General features: G+C 42.3%; 1 pseudogene; it reads right to left on the minus strand.

The window, feature by feature from the left end:
- Nucleotides 1-683: 683 nt before the first annotated feature.
- Nucleotides 684-2,830, minus strand: LOC103235749 (zinc finger protein 532 pseudogene; annotated as a pseudogene).
- Between the last annotated feature and the right edge of the window lie 10,746 nt (nucleotides 2,831-13,576).

Here is a 13,576-nt window from a genome sequence, read left to right on the forward strand (position 1 = left end):
TATCCTACTATTCACATTTTGTAACAAAAATGTCTTTTTTATTCTAATGTGGACAGGGATTTTCCTCATGGACCATCTGTGGCTATTTCTCGGCTGAGCTCATCCTTTTGGATTTCATGAAGGCCATGCCGTGTGTCCACATGTGAGTATTTAAGGCAGCTTCAGTTGCGAAAGTTTTTGCTCACACTTTGCACTTTCTGTCTGACACGGCACCATCAGGTGATTCATTCTCATGGCTGGGTTTGTTCTCTTATTCCTTATCTTACCCAGCCCCATTTTGCTTGGGCGCTGGCTGAGGTTCCTTTAACTTGTGTACAATGAAGAGGTGCCTGGACAGAGAGACGTGAGACGTGTAGCAGAGGCCACACTCCAGGCACTGGTAGGAAGAACCATCCTATTTGTGCTGACAGACATATTCATGGAACTGCAGCAGTTTTCGGTGGTGATACCACACAGGGCACACTTGTGAACCTTAAAAACATTGATTTTCAGCTTTTTCAGTGGTTGAGTGATTGCTCCTCAGGGAGGCCTGAACTCCAGAACTGGTTCTTCTAACTTCCACTTGGGACTGGGGACCTTGGTGTCTTCTTTTATTTCTGTTTCCTCCTCATTGGTGGCATCCGTCATTTCTTTCAGGTCAGGGTCCTTGATGCCGTGCATCAGCTGGACGTGCTTCTCCAGCATCAACTGTTGGGTAAAGGTACATCTGGAGTATGGGCAGTGCGAGCAGGCATACACTTTCCTGATGCCTTTGTGCTTGATCCGATGGTGCTGGCACAGACTGTGAGAGGAGCTGAAAGACTTGTCACACTGGCCACGGGTGTGTTTCTTCATTTGCTTCCCGTGCTCCTTCCTCACGTGGGATATGTACACATCTCTCTGCACAAACAGGTGGTCACACTCCCAACACATCCACCCAGGACTGGCCACTTTCTTGGTTTCCATTTTTTCACAGGAGATGGAGGGTTTTTTTCCGATTTATCTTTCCCATTCATGGATTTGGTGTCCTCTTTGTTCTGATTTGCTGAATTTTGAGTTACAGGCTTAATGCTCAAAGGCAAGTTCACACCCAAGTTTGGAGGCCCTTCAACACTTTTCAATGTTCCATGCATAGACTTGATACGGTCCATCATAAGTTGCTTCTGTGCACATAAAAGAGAACAATCTGGACACTTGAAAACAGATACTTTCTGTTTTTCAATATGTTGGTCAAAGTGGCGATACAGCAAGGTTTGCAGGGTGAATGCAGTGTCGCACGTGGAACACTTACGTATTATTTTTGGTTCTCCTATCTTGATGCCGGGATGCTGTGTATAGGCATGGGAATGCGTGTTTGGGGCAGAATTAAATGTCATTGGACAAATAGGACACTTGTAGAAGATTTCACAATGAGAACCTTGAATGTGAGACTTCAGAACAGCCACATCAGAGTACACAACATTGCAATGCACCCATCGAAAACCAACTCTCCTCTTGTAGTTCAGACAGTTCTTGGTGACGTGGGTCTGAAAGTGCACCGACCTGCAGATGGCCCCGCACTCAGGGCATGTGTAGGGAGATTTGTGCTGATGGATCCTCTGGTGTGATGCATAACTGCACCAGTTAGGAAGCAGCATCTGGCAGATAGTGAGTCTTTTGTCCACTCATATCTGCAGCCCGCTGGAAATGTGTGACATCTCATCCTGGAAGACTTCATTACACTCCAAACCTTTTAGGCTATGTCTACACAGTTTGGAGGGGTCTTCATCTTGGGGCATGGCTGGGGTGATGGGAGTACTTGAAGGAACCGGTATGACTGTTCCAGTTATGCCAGACTGAATTTTTGTGACAGTGTGTGTGCCAGCTCCCACAAGGCTCTGAAGAGTGGAAGTTGAAGTGGAAGTATTACTTGACAGAGAAACTCATTTGATCTGCTGGGACTAGCTTTAAAATTAAGTGGGAGCATTGCATTACCACCCCTTTCTCCTTATGCCCATGGGCATGGGAAAGGAGGCTACATTTGTTGTAAAAAAAAAAAAAAAAAGAGGTTCTTTGTACAAAGGTTGCATGTTACTTCGATGCACACACTCCGTCTGTCGCAGTGCTGGGGTCAAACTCTTTTCAAGTGCGAAGGAGTCCCCATACTCCAAGTACTTGTACCCATGCATTGGTAATGTGATCCCTGCATTGGCAGAAGGACTGAGGTTTGGGATGTAAACAGGGACTGGATTGACACTGCTCAGCACCTTGTTGAAAGCTTCCACCACGGAACTCTGCAAGGATAATACCACCTGGACTCAAGATACCTTTTTTGGGGGATGTGAGGCTGCTGCATTGATTATTGCCTGCTTTATTTGTTGCTGAGGTTTGGTTAGCACTTGGCAGAGTTCAGAGTGGCCTGGGCACCCTAAGGCAGAAGGTAATGGTTGGCAAAGTGCACTGTCTTTGGCACGAGTTTGGCGTCATCCAGGCTGGATGCTGGCGTGACAGTTTGCTGCTGGATGACGTTGGCAGCTTTAATGATGGTGCTGCTGGCACTCTGAACAGAGGCAGCAGATATGACCATGGCTTTCACCCTGGTACTGTTAGCGAGCTTCAAATCAATGACTTGGGATCCTGCCATCTTCACAACAGACACTGGGAGGAAAGCAGTAGCCACAGGCTTGATTGTGACCTGTTTGGTGGTGAACTCCGCAGGGGAAACTGCACCGGTCATGACCGCAGACTGGAGAGGCACCCTGGAGGTAAAGGAAAGGATAGCGGCTGATGCTGGAGACAACAGAAGGGATGTCACAGAGGCCATCACGCTACTATTCACATATTTTCTTATGTCATTATTCTGCTTAAACATGATTTTAATGACTAAATTGCATCTTCTTTATTGATAAACCATAATTATGCACCAATTCCCTAACATTCTTAAAGAAATTTTGGAGGTAGCTGGCAAGATGGCCGAATAGGAACAGCTCCAGTCTGCAGCTCCCAGCCAGATCAATGCAGAAGGCGAGTGATTTCTGCACTTCCAAGTGAGGTACCCTGCTCATCTCATTGGGACTCGTTAGACAGCGGATACAGCCCACGGAGGGCAAGACAAAACAGGGTGGGGCATCGCCTCACCCAGGAAGCACAAGGGATTGGGGAACTCCCTCCCCTAGCCAAGGGAAGCCATGAGGAACTGTGCTGTGAGGGATGGTGCAACCTGTCCCAGATACTGCGCTTTTCCCATGGTTTTCACAACCCGCAGACCAGGAGACTCCCTCAAATGCCTACATCACCAGGGCCCTGGGTTTCAAGCACAAAACTGGGAGGTCATTTGGGCAGACACCCAGCTAGCTGCAGGAGATTTTTTTTCCATACCCCAGTGACACCTGGAACACCAGCAAGACCAGAACCGTTCACTCCCCTGAAACGGGGGTTGAAGCTAGGGAGCTAAGTGGTCTAGCTAAGTGGATCCCACTCCCATGGAGCCCAGCAAGCTAAGATCCACTGGCTTGAAATTCTCACTGCCAGCAGAGCAGTCTGAAGTTGACCTGGGACACTCGAGCTTGGTGGGGGGAGGGGCGCCTGTCATTGCTGAGGCTTAAGCAGGCAGTTTTCCCCTCACAGTATAAACAAAGCTGCTGGGAAGTTCAAACTGCACAGAGCCCACTGCAGCTCAGCAAAGCTACTGTAGCCAGACTGCCTCTCTAGATTCCTCCTCTCTGGGCAGTATTGGGGGAAACCACCCCCAATATCTCGACTTAGGTTCTTTCTATTTTCCATAAGTCTCGGCCAGCTGAGAAATAGAGACAGTACAAAGAGAGGAATTTTACAGCTGGGCCACCGGGGGTGACATCACATATTGGTAGGACCGTGATGCCCGCCTGAGTCTCAGACCAGCAAGTTTTTATTAAGGGTTTCAAAAGGGGAGGGGGTGTAAGAACAGGGAGTAGGTACAAAGATCACATGCTTCAAAGGGCAAAAACCAGAACTACTAATAAGGGTCTAAAAAAGATCACATGCTTCCGAGGGAACAGGTCAAAGGGAAAAACCAGAACTACTGATAAGGGTCTATGCTCAGTGGTGCATGTATTGTCTTGATAAACATCTTAAACAACAGGAAACAGGGTTCGAGAACAGAGAACCGGTCTGACCACAAATTTACCAGGACTGAGTTTTCCCAACCCTAGTAAGCCTGAGGGTACTCCAGGAGACCAGGGCATATCTCAGTCTTATCTCAACTGCACAAGACAGACATTCCCAGAGCAGCTGTTTATAGACCACCACCCAGGAATGCATTCCTTTCCCAGGGTATTAATATTAATATTCCTTGCTAGGAAAAGAATTTAGCGATATCTCTCCTACTTGCACATCCATTTACAGGCTCTCTGCAAGAAGAAAAATATGGCTCTTTTTGCCTGACCCTGCAGGCAGTCATACCTTTTGGTAGTCTTCCCTTGTTTCCTAAAAATTGCTGTTATTCTGTTCTTTTTTAAGGTGCACTGATTTCATATTGTTCAAACACATGTTTTACAATCAATCTATACAGTTAACATAATTATCACAGTGGTCCTGAGGTGATGTACATCCTCAGCTTACAAAGATAACAGGATTAAGACATTAAAGTAAAGACAGGCATAAGAAATTATAAAAGTATGATTTGGGAACTGATAAATGGCCATGAAACCTTCACAATTTTCCTCTGCCATGGCTCCAGCCAGTCCCTCCATTTGGGGTCCCTGACTTCCCTCAAAAGGGCAGGGCATCTGAAAGAAAGGCAGCAGCCCCAGTCAGGGGCTTATAGATAAAACTCCCATCTCCCTGGGACACAGCACCTGGGGGAAGAGGCAGCTGTGGGAATAGCTTTAGCAGACTAAAATGTTCCCCTGCCTCCTGGCTCTGAAGGAGCAGTGGATCTCCCAGCAAAGCAATCAAGCTCTGCTAAGGGACAGACTGCCTCCTCAAGTGGGTCCCTGACCCCCAAGCCCCCTGACTGGGAAATACCTCACAGCAAGGGTGCCCCTCTTGTATGAGGTGCCCCTCAGACACCTCATACAGGAGAGCTCTGGTTGGCATCCGGCAGGTGCCCCTCTGGGATAAAGCTTCCAGAGGAAAGAACAGGCAGCAATCCTTGCTTTTTTGCAGCCTCCACTGGTAATACTGAGGCAAACAGGGTCTGGAGTAGACCACCAGCAAACTCCAGCAGACCTGGGGCAGAGAGGCCTATCAGGAGGAAAACTAACAAACAGAAGGGAATAGCATCAACATCAACAAGAAGAACGTCCACACAGAAACCCTACCTTAAAGTCACCAACATCAAAGACCAAAGGTAGATAAATTCACAAAGATGAGGAAAAACCCGCACAAAAAGGTTGAAAATTCCAAAAACCAGAATGCCTCTTCTCCTTCAAAGGATCACAACTGCTGGCCACCTAGGGAACAGAACTGGATAGAGAATGAGTTTGACAAATTGACAAAAGTAGGCATCAGAAAGTGGGTAATAACAAACTCCTCCGAGCTAACGTAGCATGTTCTAACCCAGTGCAAGGAAGCTAAGAACCTTGAAAAAAGGCTAGAGGAATTGCTAACTAGAATACAGTTTGGAGAAGAACATAAATGACCTGATGGAGCTGAAAAACACAGCACGAGAACTTCATGAAGCATATTCAAGTATCAATAGCTGAATCAATCAGGCAGAAAAAAAGGATATCAGAGATTGAAGATCAACTTAATGAAATAAAGCACAAAGACAAAATTATAGAAAAAAGAAAGAAAAGGAATGAACAAAACCTCTAAGAAATATGGGACTATGTGAAAAGATCAAATCTACATTTGATTGGCATACCTGAAAGTGAAGGGGGGAATGGAACCAAGTTGGAAAACACTATTCAAGATATTATCAAGGAGAACTTCCCCAACCTAGCAAGACAGGCCAATATTCAAATTCAGGAAATACAGAGAACATCACAAAGATACTACTCGAGAAGAACAACCCCAAGACACATAATTGTCAGATTCACCAAGGTTTAAAATGAAGGAAAATATGTTAAGGGCAGCGAGAGAGAAAGGTCAGGTTACCCACAAAGAGAAGTCCATCAGACTAACAGAGGATCTCTCTGCAGAAACCCCACAAGCCAAAGAGAGTGGGGACCAATATTCAACATTCTTAAAAGAATTTTCAACCCAGAATTTCATATCCAGCCAAACTAAGCTTCATAAGGGAAAGAGAAATAAAAATCTTTATAGACGAGCAAATGCTCAGATTTTGTCACCAACAGGCCTGCCAAACAAGAGCTCCTGAAAGAAGCACTAAATATGGAAAGAAAAAACCAGTACCAGCCACTGTAAAAACATACCAAATTGTAAAGACCATCGACACTATGAAGAAACTGAATCAACTAACAGGCAAAATAACTAGCTACCATCATAATGACAGTATCAGATTGACACCTAACAATATTAACCTTAAATGTAAATGGGCTAAATGCCCCAATTAAAAGACACAGACCTGCAAATTGGATAAAGAGTCAAGACCCTTCTCACGTATAAAGACACACATAGGCTCAAAATAAAGGGACAGAGGAAGATTTACCAAGCAAACAGAAAGCCAAAAAAAGCAGGGGTTGCATTCCTAGTCTGATAAAGCAGACTTTAAACCAACAAAGATAAAAAAGACTAAGAAGGGCATTACATAATGGTAAAGAGATCAATGCAACAAGAAGAGCTAACTATCCTAAATATATATGCATCCGATACAGGAGCACCCACATCCAAAAAGCAAGTTCTTAGAGATCTACAAAGAGACTTAGACTACCACACAATAATAGTGGGAGATTTTAACACCACACTGTCAATATTAGACAGATCAATGAGACAGAAAATTAGCAAGGATATTCAGGCCTTGAACTCAGTTCTGAACCAAGCAGACCTAAAAGACATCTACAGAACTCTCCACCCCAAGTCAGCAGAATACACATTCTTTTCAGCACCACATCACACTTATTCTAAAATTGATCATATAATTGGAAATAAAACACTCCTCAGCAAATGCAAAAGAAGAGAAATCATAACAAACAGTCTCTCAGACCACAGTGCAATCAAATTAAAACTCAGGATTAAGAAACTCACTCAAAACCTCACAACTACATGGAAACTGAACAACCTGCTGCTGAATGACTACTGGGTAAACAATGAAATTCAGGCAGAAATAAGTTCTTTGAAGCCAATGAGAACAAAGATACAACCTACCAGAATCTCTAGGACACAGCCAAAGCAGTGTTTAGAGGGAAATTTATAGCACTAAACGCCCACAGGAGAGAGTGGGAAAGATCTAAAATAGACACCCTAACATCACAATTAAAAGAACTAGAGAAGAAAGAGCAAACAGATTCAAAAGCTAGCATAAGACAAGAAATAACTAAGATCAAAGCAGAACTGAAGGAGATAGAGACATGAAAAATCCTTTAAAAAAAAAAAAATCAATGAATCCAGTAGCTGGTTTTTGGGAAAACTATCAAGTCGGCTTCATCCCTGGGATGCAAGGCTGGGTCAAAATATGCAAATCAATGAACATAATCCATCACATTAACAGAACCAATGACAAAAACCACATGATGATCTCAATAGATGCAGAAAAGGCCTTCCATAAAATTTAACACCACTTCATGCTAAAAAACCCTCAATAAACTAAGTATTGATGGAATGTATCTCAAAATAATGAGAGCTACTAATGACAAACCCACAGCCAATATCATACCGAATGGGAAAAAACTGGAAGCATTCCCTTTGAAAACCGGCACAAGACAAGGATGGCCTCTCACCACTCGTATTCAACATAGTATTGGAAGTTCTGGCCAGGGCAATCAGGCAAGAAAAAGAAATAAAGTGTATTCACATAGGAAGAGAGAAAGTCAAATTGTCTCTGTTTGCAGATAACATGATTGTATACTTAGAAAATCCCATCATCTCAGCGCAAAGTTTCCTTAAGCTGATAAGCAACTTCAGCAAAGTCTCAGTATATAAAATCAATGTGCAAAAATCACTAGCATTCCTATACACCAATAACAGACAAACAGAGAGCCAAATCATGAGTGAACTCCCATTCACAATTGCTGCAAGGAGAGTAAAATACCTAGGAATACAACTTACAAGGGATGTAAAGGACCTCTTTGTGGCTGCCTGCTACGGTTACTACTTGAGACCATCACTATAGCAGTTACTATTGTTACTGCTTGAGGCCATCATTACAGTCGAATGAAGGCATGAACATAGAAATGAAAACCAAGGAAAAAAGAAACTGTTTTAAGGAAAAGCTAGCATGGGGAAAAAGAAGAGAACTCCCTACTTCTAGTGAGCAAAGGCCACCCCCTGTATTTATTGGGTAACAAAAGCAGGGAGGAGAAGGTAATGATTGATCAGCTGCTCAATTGATCACAGGTTCATATTGTTACTAACAGGCTTCAATCATGCCTGATCATAGGAAATACTTGCGGGGCCTCCAACATCTCCTCCTTTTTGTTTTTAAATTAATTGAGCAAGACAATTGCAGGCTGTGCAGCCCTTAATTGCCGATTGGTGATCCAGCTTCATTTTTTTAGCCCTTATTCAAAATGGAGCCGCTCTGGTTTGAATTGCTTCTTACATATTCCCCCCTTCCCTTTTACAAGAGGACCTTTAATCCTAAAGGTTGCAGAAGGATGAAGGTCCATCTTCTGCAACTTCTTCATGCAGAATAGGAGCGATAATATTCCTGCCTAACTATTAGGGTGTCTTGTATTCAGAGAGGAGCTCAGTCAGAAAGTATTGATCCATTAAACATCTATTGTACCTCTGAATTCCAGCAAAAGGTGAAACACTGGCGCTCCACAGTTTCTCAGCTTCCTGTGTGGTTTTCGTGATCTGTCCCCATGTTATGAAGGTTGATGTCAGCATGACTCCGCTCAGTCCTCATTCCATCTTCGCATTCAGATTCAACTGGCTCATGGCTCCTACTGGCGGAACCAGGACTGTAGTTGGAATCCATGGGTCCCTCCAGTCTCCACGGTCGCATACATCTTGAGGGCACCCCCAAGGTTTGTTCATCTTCTGTAAAGACACAAGCATATCCTCATCCCCACATTAATAAATCTACTGAAACAAAAGCAAAGGCTCTTGTGGCTATAGCCGGGAGGCATGCCATTGCTGAGCATTTGTTCTACAAGCTGTAACTCAGCCTCTCCCTCTTTGGTTAATTGCCCCCAGGGTAAAACTTTTCATTGATAATGAGAGACAGGCTCTTTCTGATTAACAGAAGACAGAGAAAGCATATCAAGGCTTATCCCTCTCATAAACAATCCTCAAGATCTATTACCATGAGAGACCAGTCTCTTGTCCCATATCCATAAGCCCACAAAACTTCTTTTCTTCAATCTACACTGCACAAGAAGGTCTATGAGATGCTATGGGTTGTGATAGATAAATCTCTCTGCTAGTTGCCCTTCTAAATCCCTGACCTCTTCACTTCTTACATAGAGAAGGCTGCAATTTACAGGGAATAAGCAACAGTTGAGCAATATATTCTCCCGGTTCAAAAACCCAAAGATCTTGTGATATTACCACCACCTGAATTTCTCCTTCACAATCCAAATCAACAACTCCTGGGACTACAGTAATGTCCTGTAAGTTAAGATGACTTTTACCCAAAATTAATCCCACATATTCTGTTGGCAAAGATCTCCAAATACAAGTGTGAATCTTAGTGAGTTTGTTTCTTCCAATTAACGTAACCCGTTCTCTAACTGGGAGATCTAATCCTGCACTTCCAGGAGTTCCTGGGGAGAGAGAATCAATGTGCCTCGGGAAACCCACCCCGGAAATGGAGATGTGGCCTGACGGGGTATGCCCTCATAGTTTGAGGTGCCTGGGTCCAGGCTGCCTTCTCACTTCCTGACAGGGGCTGCTGTTTTGATGAAATTTTGAGTGGCATTGATTAGCCCAGTGATTTCCTTTATTGTAACAAGGGCAAAGTCCTGGTGTTTTGTTGTTGTTGTTAAGATGGGAACTGTGTTACAAGACCCCTGTTTCCCAGAGATCTGGTGGTGGTCTCTTTTGAAATGCCCAATTTTTCTACACCTATAAAACTTTTCCACTTTAGGGCTTGACCCTTGGCTTCTTTTAGATCTGTCAGCTACCAAATTAGCCATTGCCTAAGTCAATACTGCAGAGCAATGAAGTTCACTTCCCACATCTTGACAAGCTCTGAGAAAACCTCTCAAGTCCTCTGCACATCTCACAGGTGCCAGGGCACGTTTACAATCCATCTCACATGCAAAGACACACTTAGGCTCAAAATAAAGAGATGGAGGACCATCCAGATTAATAAAGCAGTTCTTAGAGACCTACAAGGAGACTTAGACTCCCACACAATAATAGTGGGAGACTTTAACACCACACTGTCAATATTAGATCAATGACACAGAAAATTAACCAGAATATCCAGGACTTGAATTCAGCTCTGGACCAAGTGGACCTAATAGACATCAACAAAACTAGAGAAATAAGAGCAAACAAATTCGAAAGCTAGCAAAAGACAAGAAAGAACTAAGAGCAGAACTGAAGGAGATAGAGACATGAAAAGCCCTTCAAAAAATCAAAGAATCCAGGAGCTGGTTTTGTGAAAAGATTAACAAAATAGACCGCTAGCCAGATTAATAATGAAGAAAAGAGAGAATAATCAAAGAGACACAATAAAAAATGATAAAGGGGATATCACCACTGATTCCACAGAAATACAAACTACCATCAGAGAATACTATAAACACCTCTACACAAACAAACTAGAAAATCTGGAAGAAATGGATAAATTACTGGACACATGCACCCTCTCGAGACTAAACCAGGAAGAAATCAAATCCCTGAATAGACCAATAACAAGTTCTGAAATTGAGGCAGTAATTAATAGCCTACCAACCAAAAAAAGGTCAGGACCAGACAGAGTCACAGCTGAATTCTACCAGAAGTACAAAGAGGAGCTGGTACCATTCCTTCTGAAACTATTCCAAACAATAGAAAAAGAGGGAATCCTCCCTAACTCATTTTATGAGGCCAGCATCATCCTGATACCAAAACCTGGTAGAGACACAAGAAGAAAAGAACATTTCAGGCCAATATCCCTGATGAACGTCGATGCAAAAATCCTCAATAAAATACTGGCAAACCAAATCCAACAGCACATCAAAAAGCTTATCCATCAAGATCAAGCCGGCTTCACCCTGGGATGCAAGGCTGGTTCAACATACGCAAATCAATAAACATAATCCATCACATAAACAGAACCAATGACAAAAACTACATGATTATCTCAATAGATGCAGAAAAGGTCTTCCATAAAATTCAACACCCCTTCATACTAAAAAAAAAAACTCTCAATAAACTAGGTATTGATGGAACGTATCTCAAAATAATAAGAGCTACTAATGACAAACCCACAGTCCATATCATACTGAATGGGCAAAAGCTGGAAGCATTCCCTTTGAAAACTGGCACAAGACAAGGACGCCCTCTCTCACCACTCATATTCAACATGGTATTGGAAGTTCTGGCCAGGGCAATCAGGCAAGAGAAAGATATAAAGCGTATTCAAATAGGAAGAGAGAAAGTCAAATTGTCTCTGTTTGCAGATGACATGATTGTATATTTAGAAAGCTCCCATTGTCTCAGTCCCAAATCTCCTTAAGCTGATAAGCAACTTCAGCAAAGTCTCAGGATACAAAATCAATGTGCAAAAATCACAAGCATTCCTATACAATAATAATAGACAAACAGATACACAAATCATGAGTGAACTCCCATTCACAATTGCTACAAAGAGAATAAAATATCTAATAATACAACCTAAAAGGGATGTGTAGTTCTCTTCAAGGAGAGCTACAAACCACTGTTCAAGGAAATAAGAGAGGACACAAACAAATGGAAAAACATTCCATGTTCATGCATAGGAAGAATCAATATCATTAAAATGGCCATACTGCCCAAAGTAATTTATAGATTCAATGCTATCCCCACCAAGCTACAATTGACTTTCTTCACAGAATTAGAAAAAAGCTACTGACACGTCATATGGAACCAAAAAAGAGCCTGCATAGTCAAGACAATCCTAAGCAAAAAGAACAAAACTAGAGCATCATGCTACCTGACTTCAAACTATACTACAAGGCTACAGAAACCAAAACAGCAACTGGTACCAAAACAGAGATATAGACCAACGGAACAGAATAGAGCCCTCGGAAATAACACTGCACATCTACAACCATCTGATCTTTGACAAACCTGACAAAAACAAGCAATGGGGAAAGGATTCCCTATTTAATAAATGGTGCTGGGAAAACTGGCTAGCCATATGTAGAAAGCTGAAACTGGATCCCTTCCTTAACACCTTATATAAAAATTAATTCAAGATGGATTAAAGACTTAAATGTTAGACCTAAAACCATAAATCCCTAGAAGAAAACCTAGGCAATACCATTCAGGACATAGGCATGGGCAAGGACTTCATGACTAAAACACCATAAGCAATGGCAACAAAAGCCAAAATTGGCAAATGGGATCTAATTAAACTAAAGAGCTTCTGCACAGCAAAATAAACTATCATCAGAGTGAACAGGTAACCTACAGAATGGGAGAAAATTTTTGCAACCTATCCATCTGACAAAGGGTTAATATCCAGAATCTACAAAGAATTTGAACAAATTTACAAGAAAGGAACAACCCCATCAAAAAGTGAGCAAAGGATATGAACAGACACTTCTCAAAAGAAGACTTTTATGCGGCCAACATACATATGAAAAAATGCTCATCATCACTGGTCATTAGAGAAATGCAAATCAAACCACAATGAGATACCATCTCATGCCAGTTAGAATGGCGATCATCAAAAAGTCAGGAAACAACAGATGCTGGACAGGATGTGGAGAAATAGGAACACTTTCACACTATTGGTGGGAGTATAAATTAGTTGAATCACTGTGGAAGACAATGTGGTGATTCCTCAAGGATCTAGAACCAGAAATACCATTTGACCCAGCAATCACATTACTGGGTATACCCAAAAGATTATAAATCATTCTATTATAAAGACACGTGCACACGTATGTTTATTGCAGCACTGTTCACAATAGCAAAGATTTGGAACCAACCCAAATGCCCATCAATGATAGACAGGATAAAGAAAATGTGGCACATATATACCATGGAATACTATGCAGCCATAAAAAAAGATGAGTTCATATTCTTTGCAGGGATATGGATGCAGCTGGAAACCATCATTCTCAGCAAACTAACACAGGAACAGAAAACCAAACATCGCATGTTCTCATAAGTGGGAGTTGAATAATAAAAACATATGGACACAGGGAAGGGAACATCACACATCGGGGTTTATTGGGGGGTGGGGAATAGGGCAGGGATAGAATTAGGAGAAATACCTAATGTAGATAACAGGTTGATGGGTGTAGCAAATCACCATGGCACATGAATACCTATGTAACAAACCTGAACCTTCTGCACTTGTATCCCAGAACTTAAAGTATAATAAAAAAAATTTTAAAAAGAAAGATAGTTGCCAAATATTACATGATAGTAA

This window comes from Chlorocebus sabaeus, chromosome 7, assembly GCF_047675955.1.
Source record: "Chlorocebus sabaeus isolate Y175 chromosome 7, mChlSab1.0.hap1, whole genome shotgun sequence".
Classification (NCBI taxonomy): domain Eukaryota; kingdom Metazoa; phylum Chordata; class Mammalia; order Primates; family Cercopithecidae; genus Chlorocebus; species Chlorocebus sabaeus.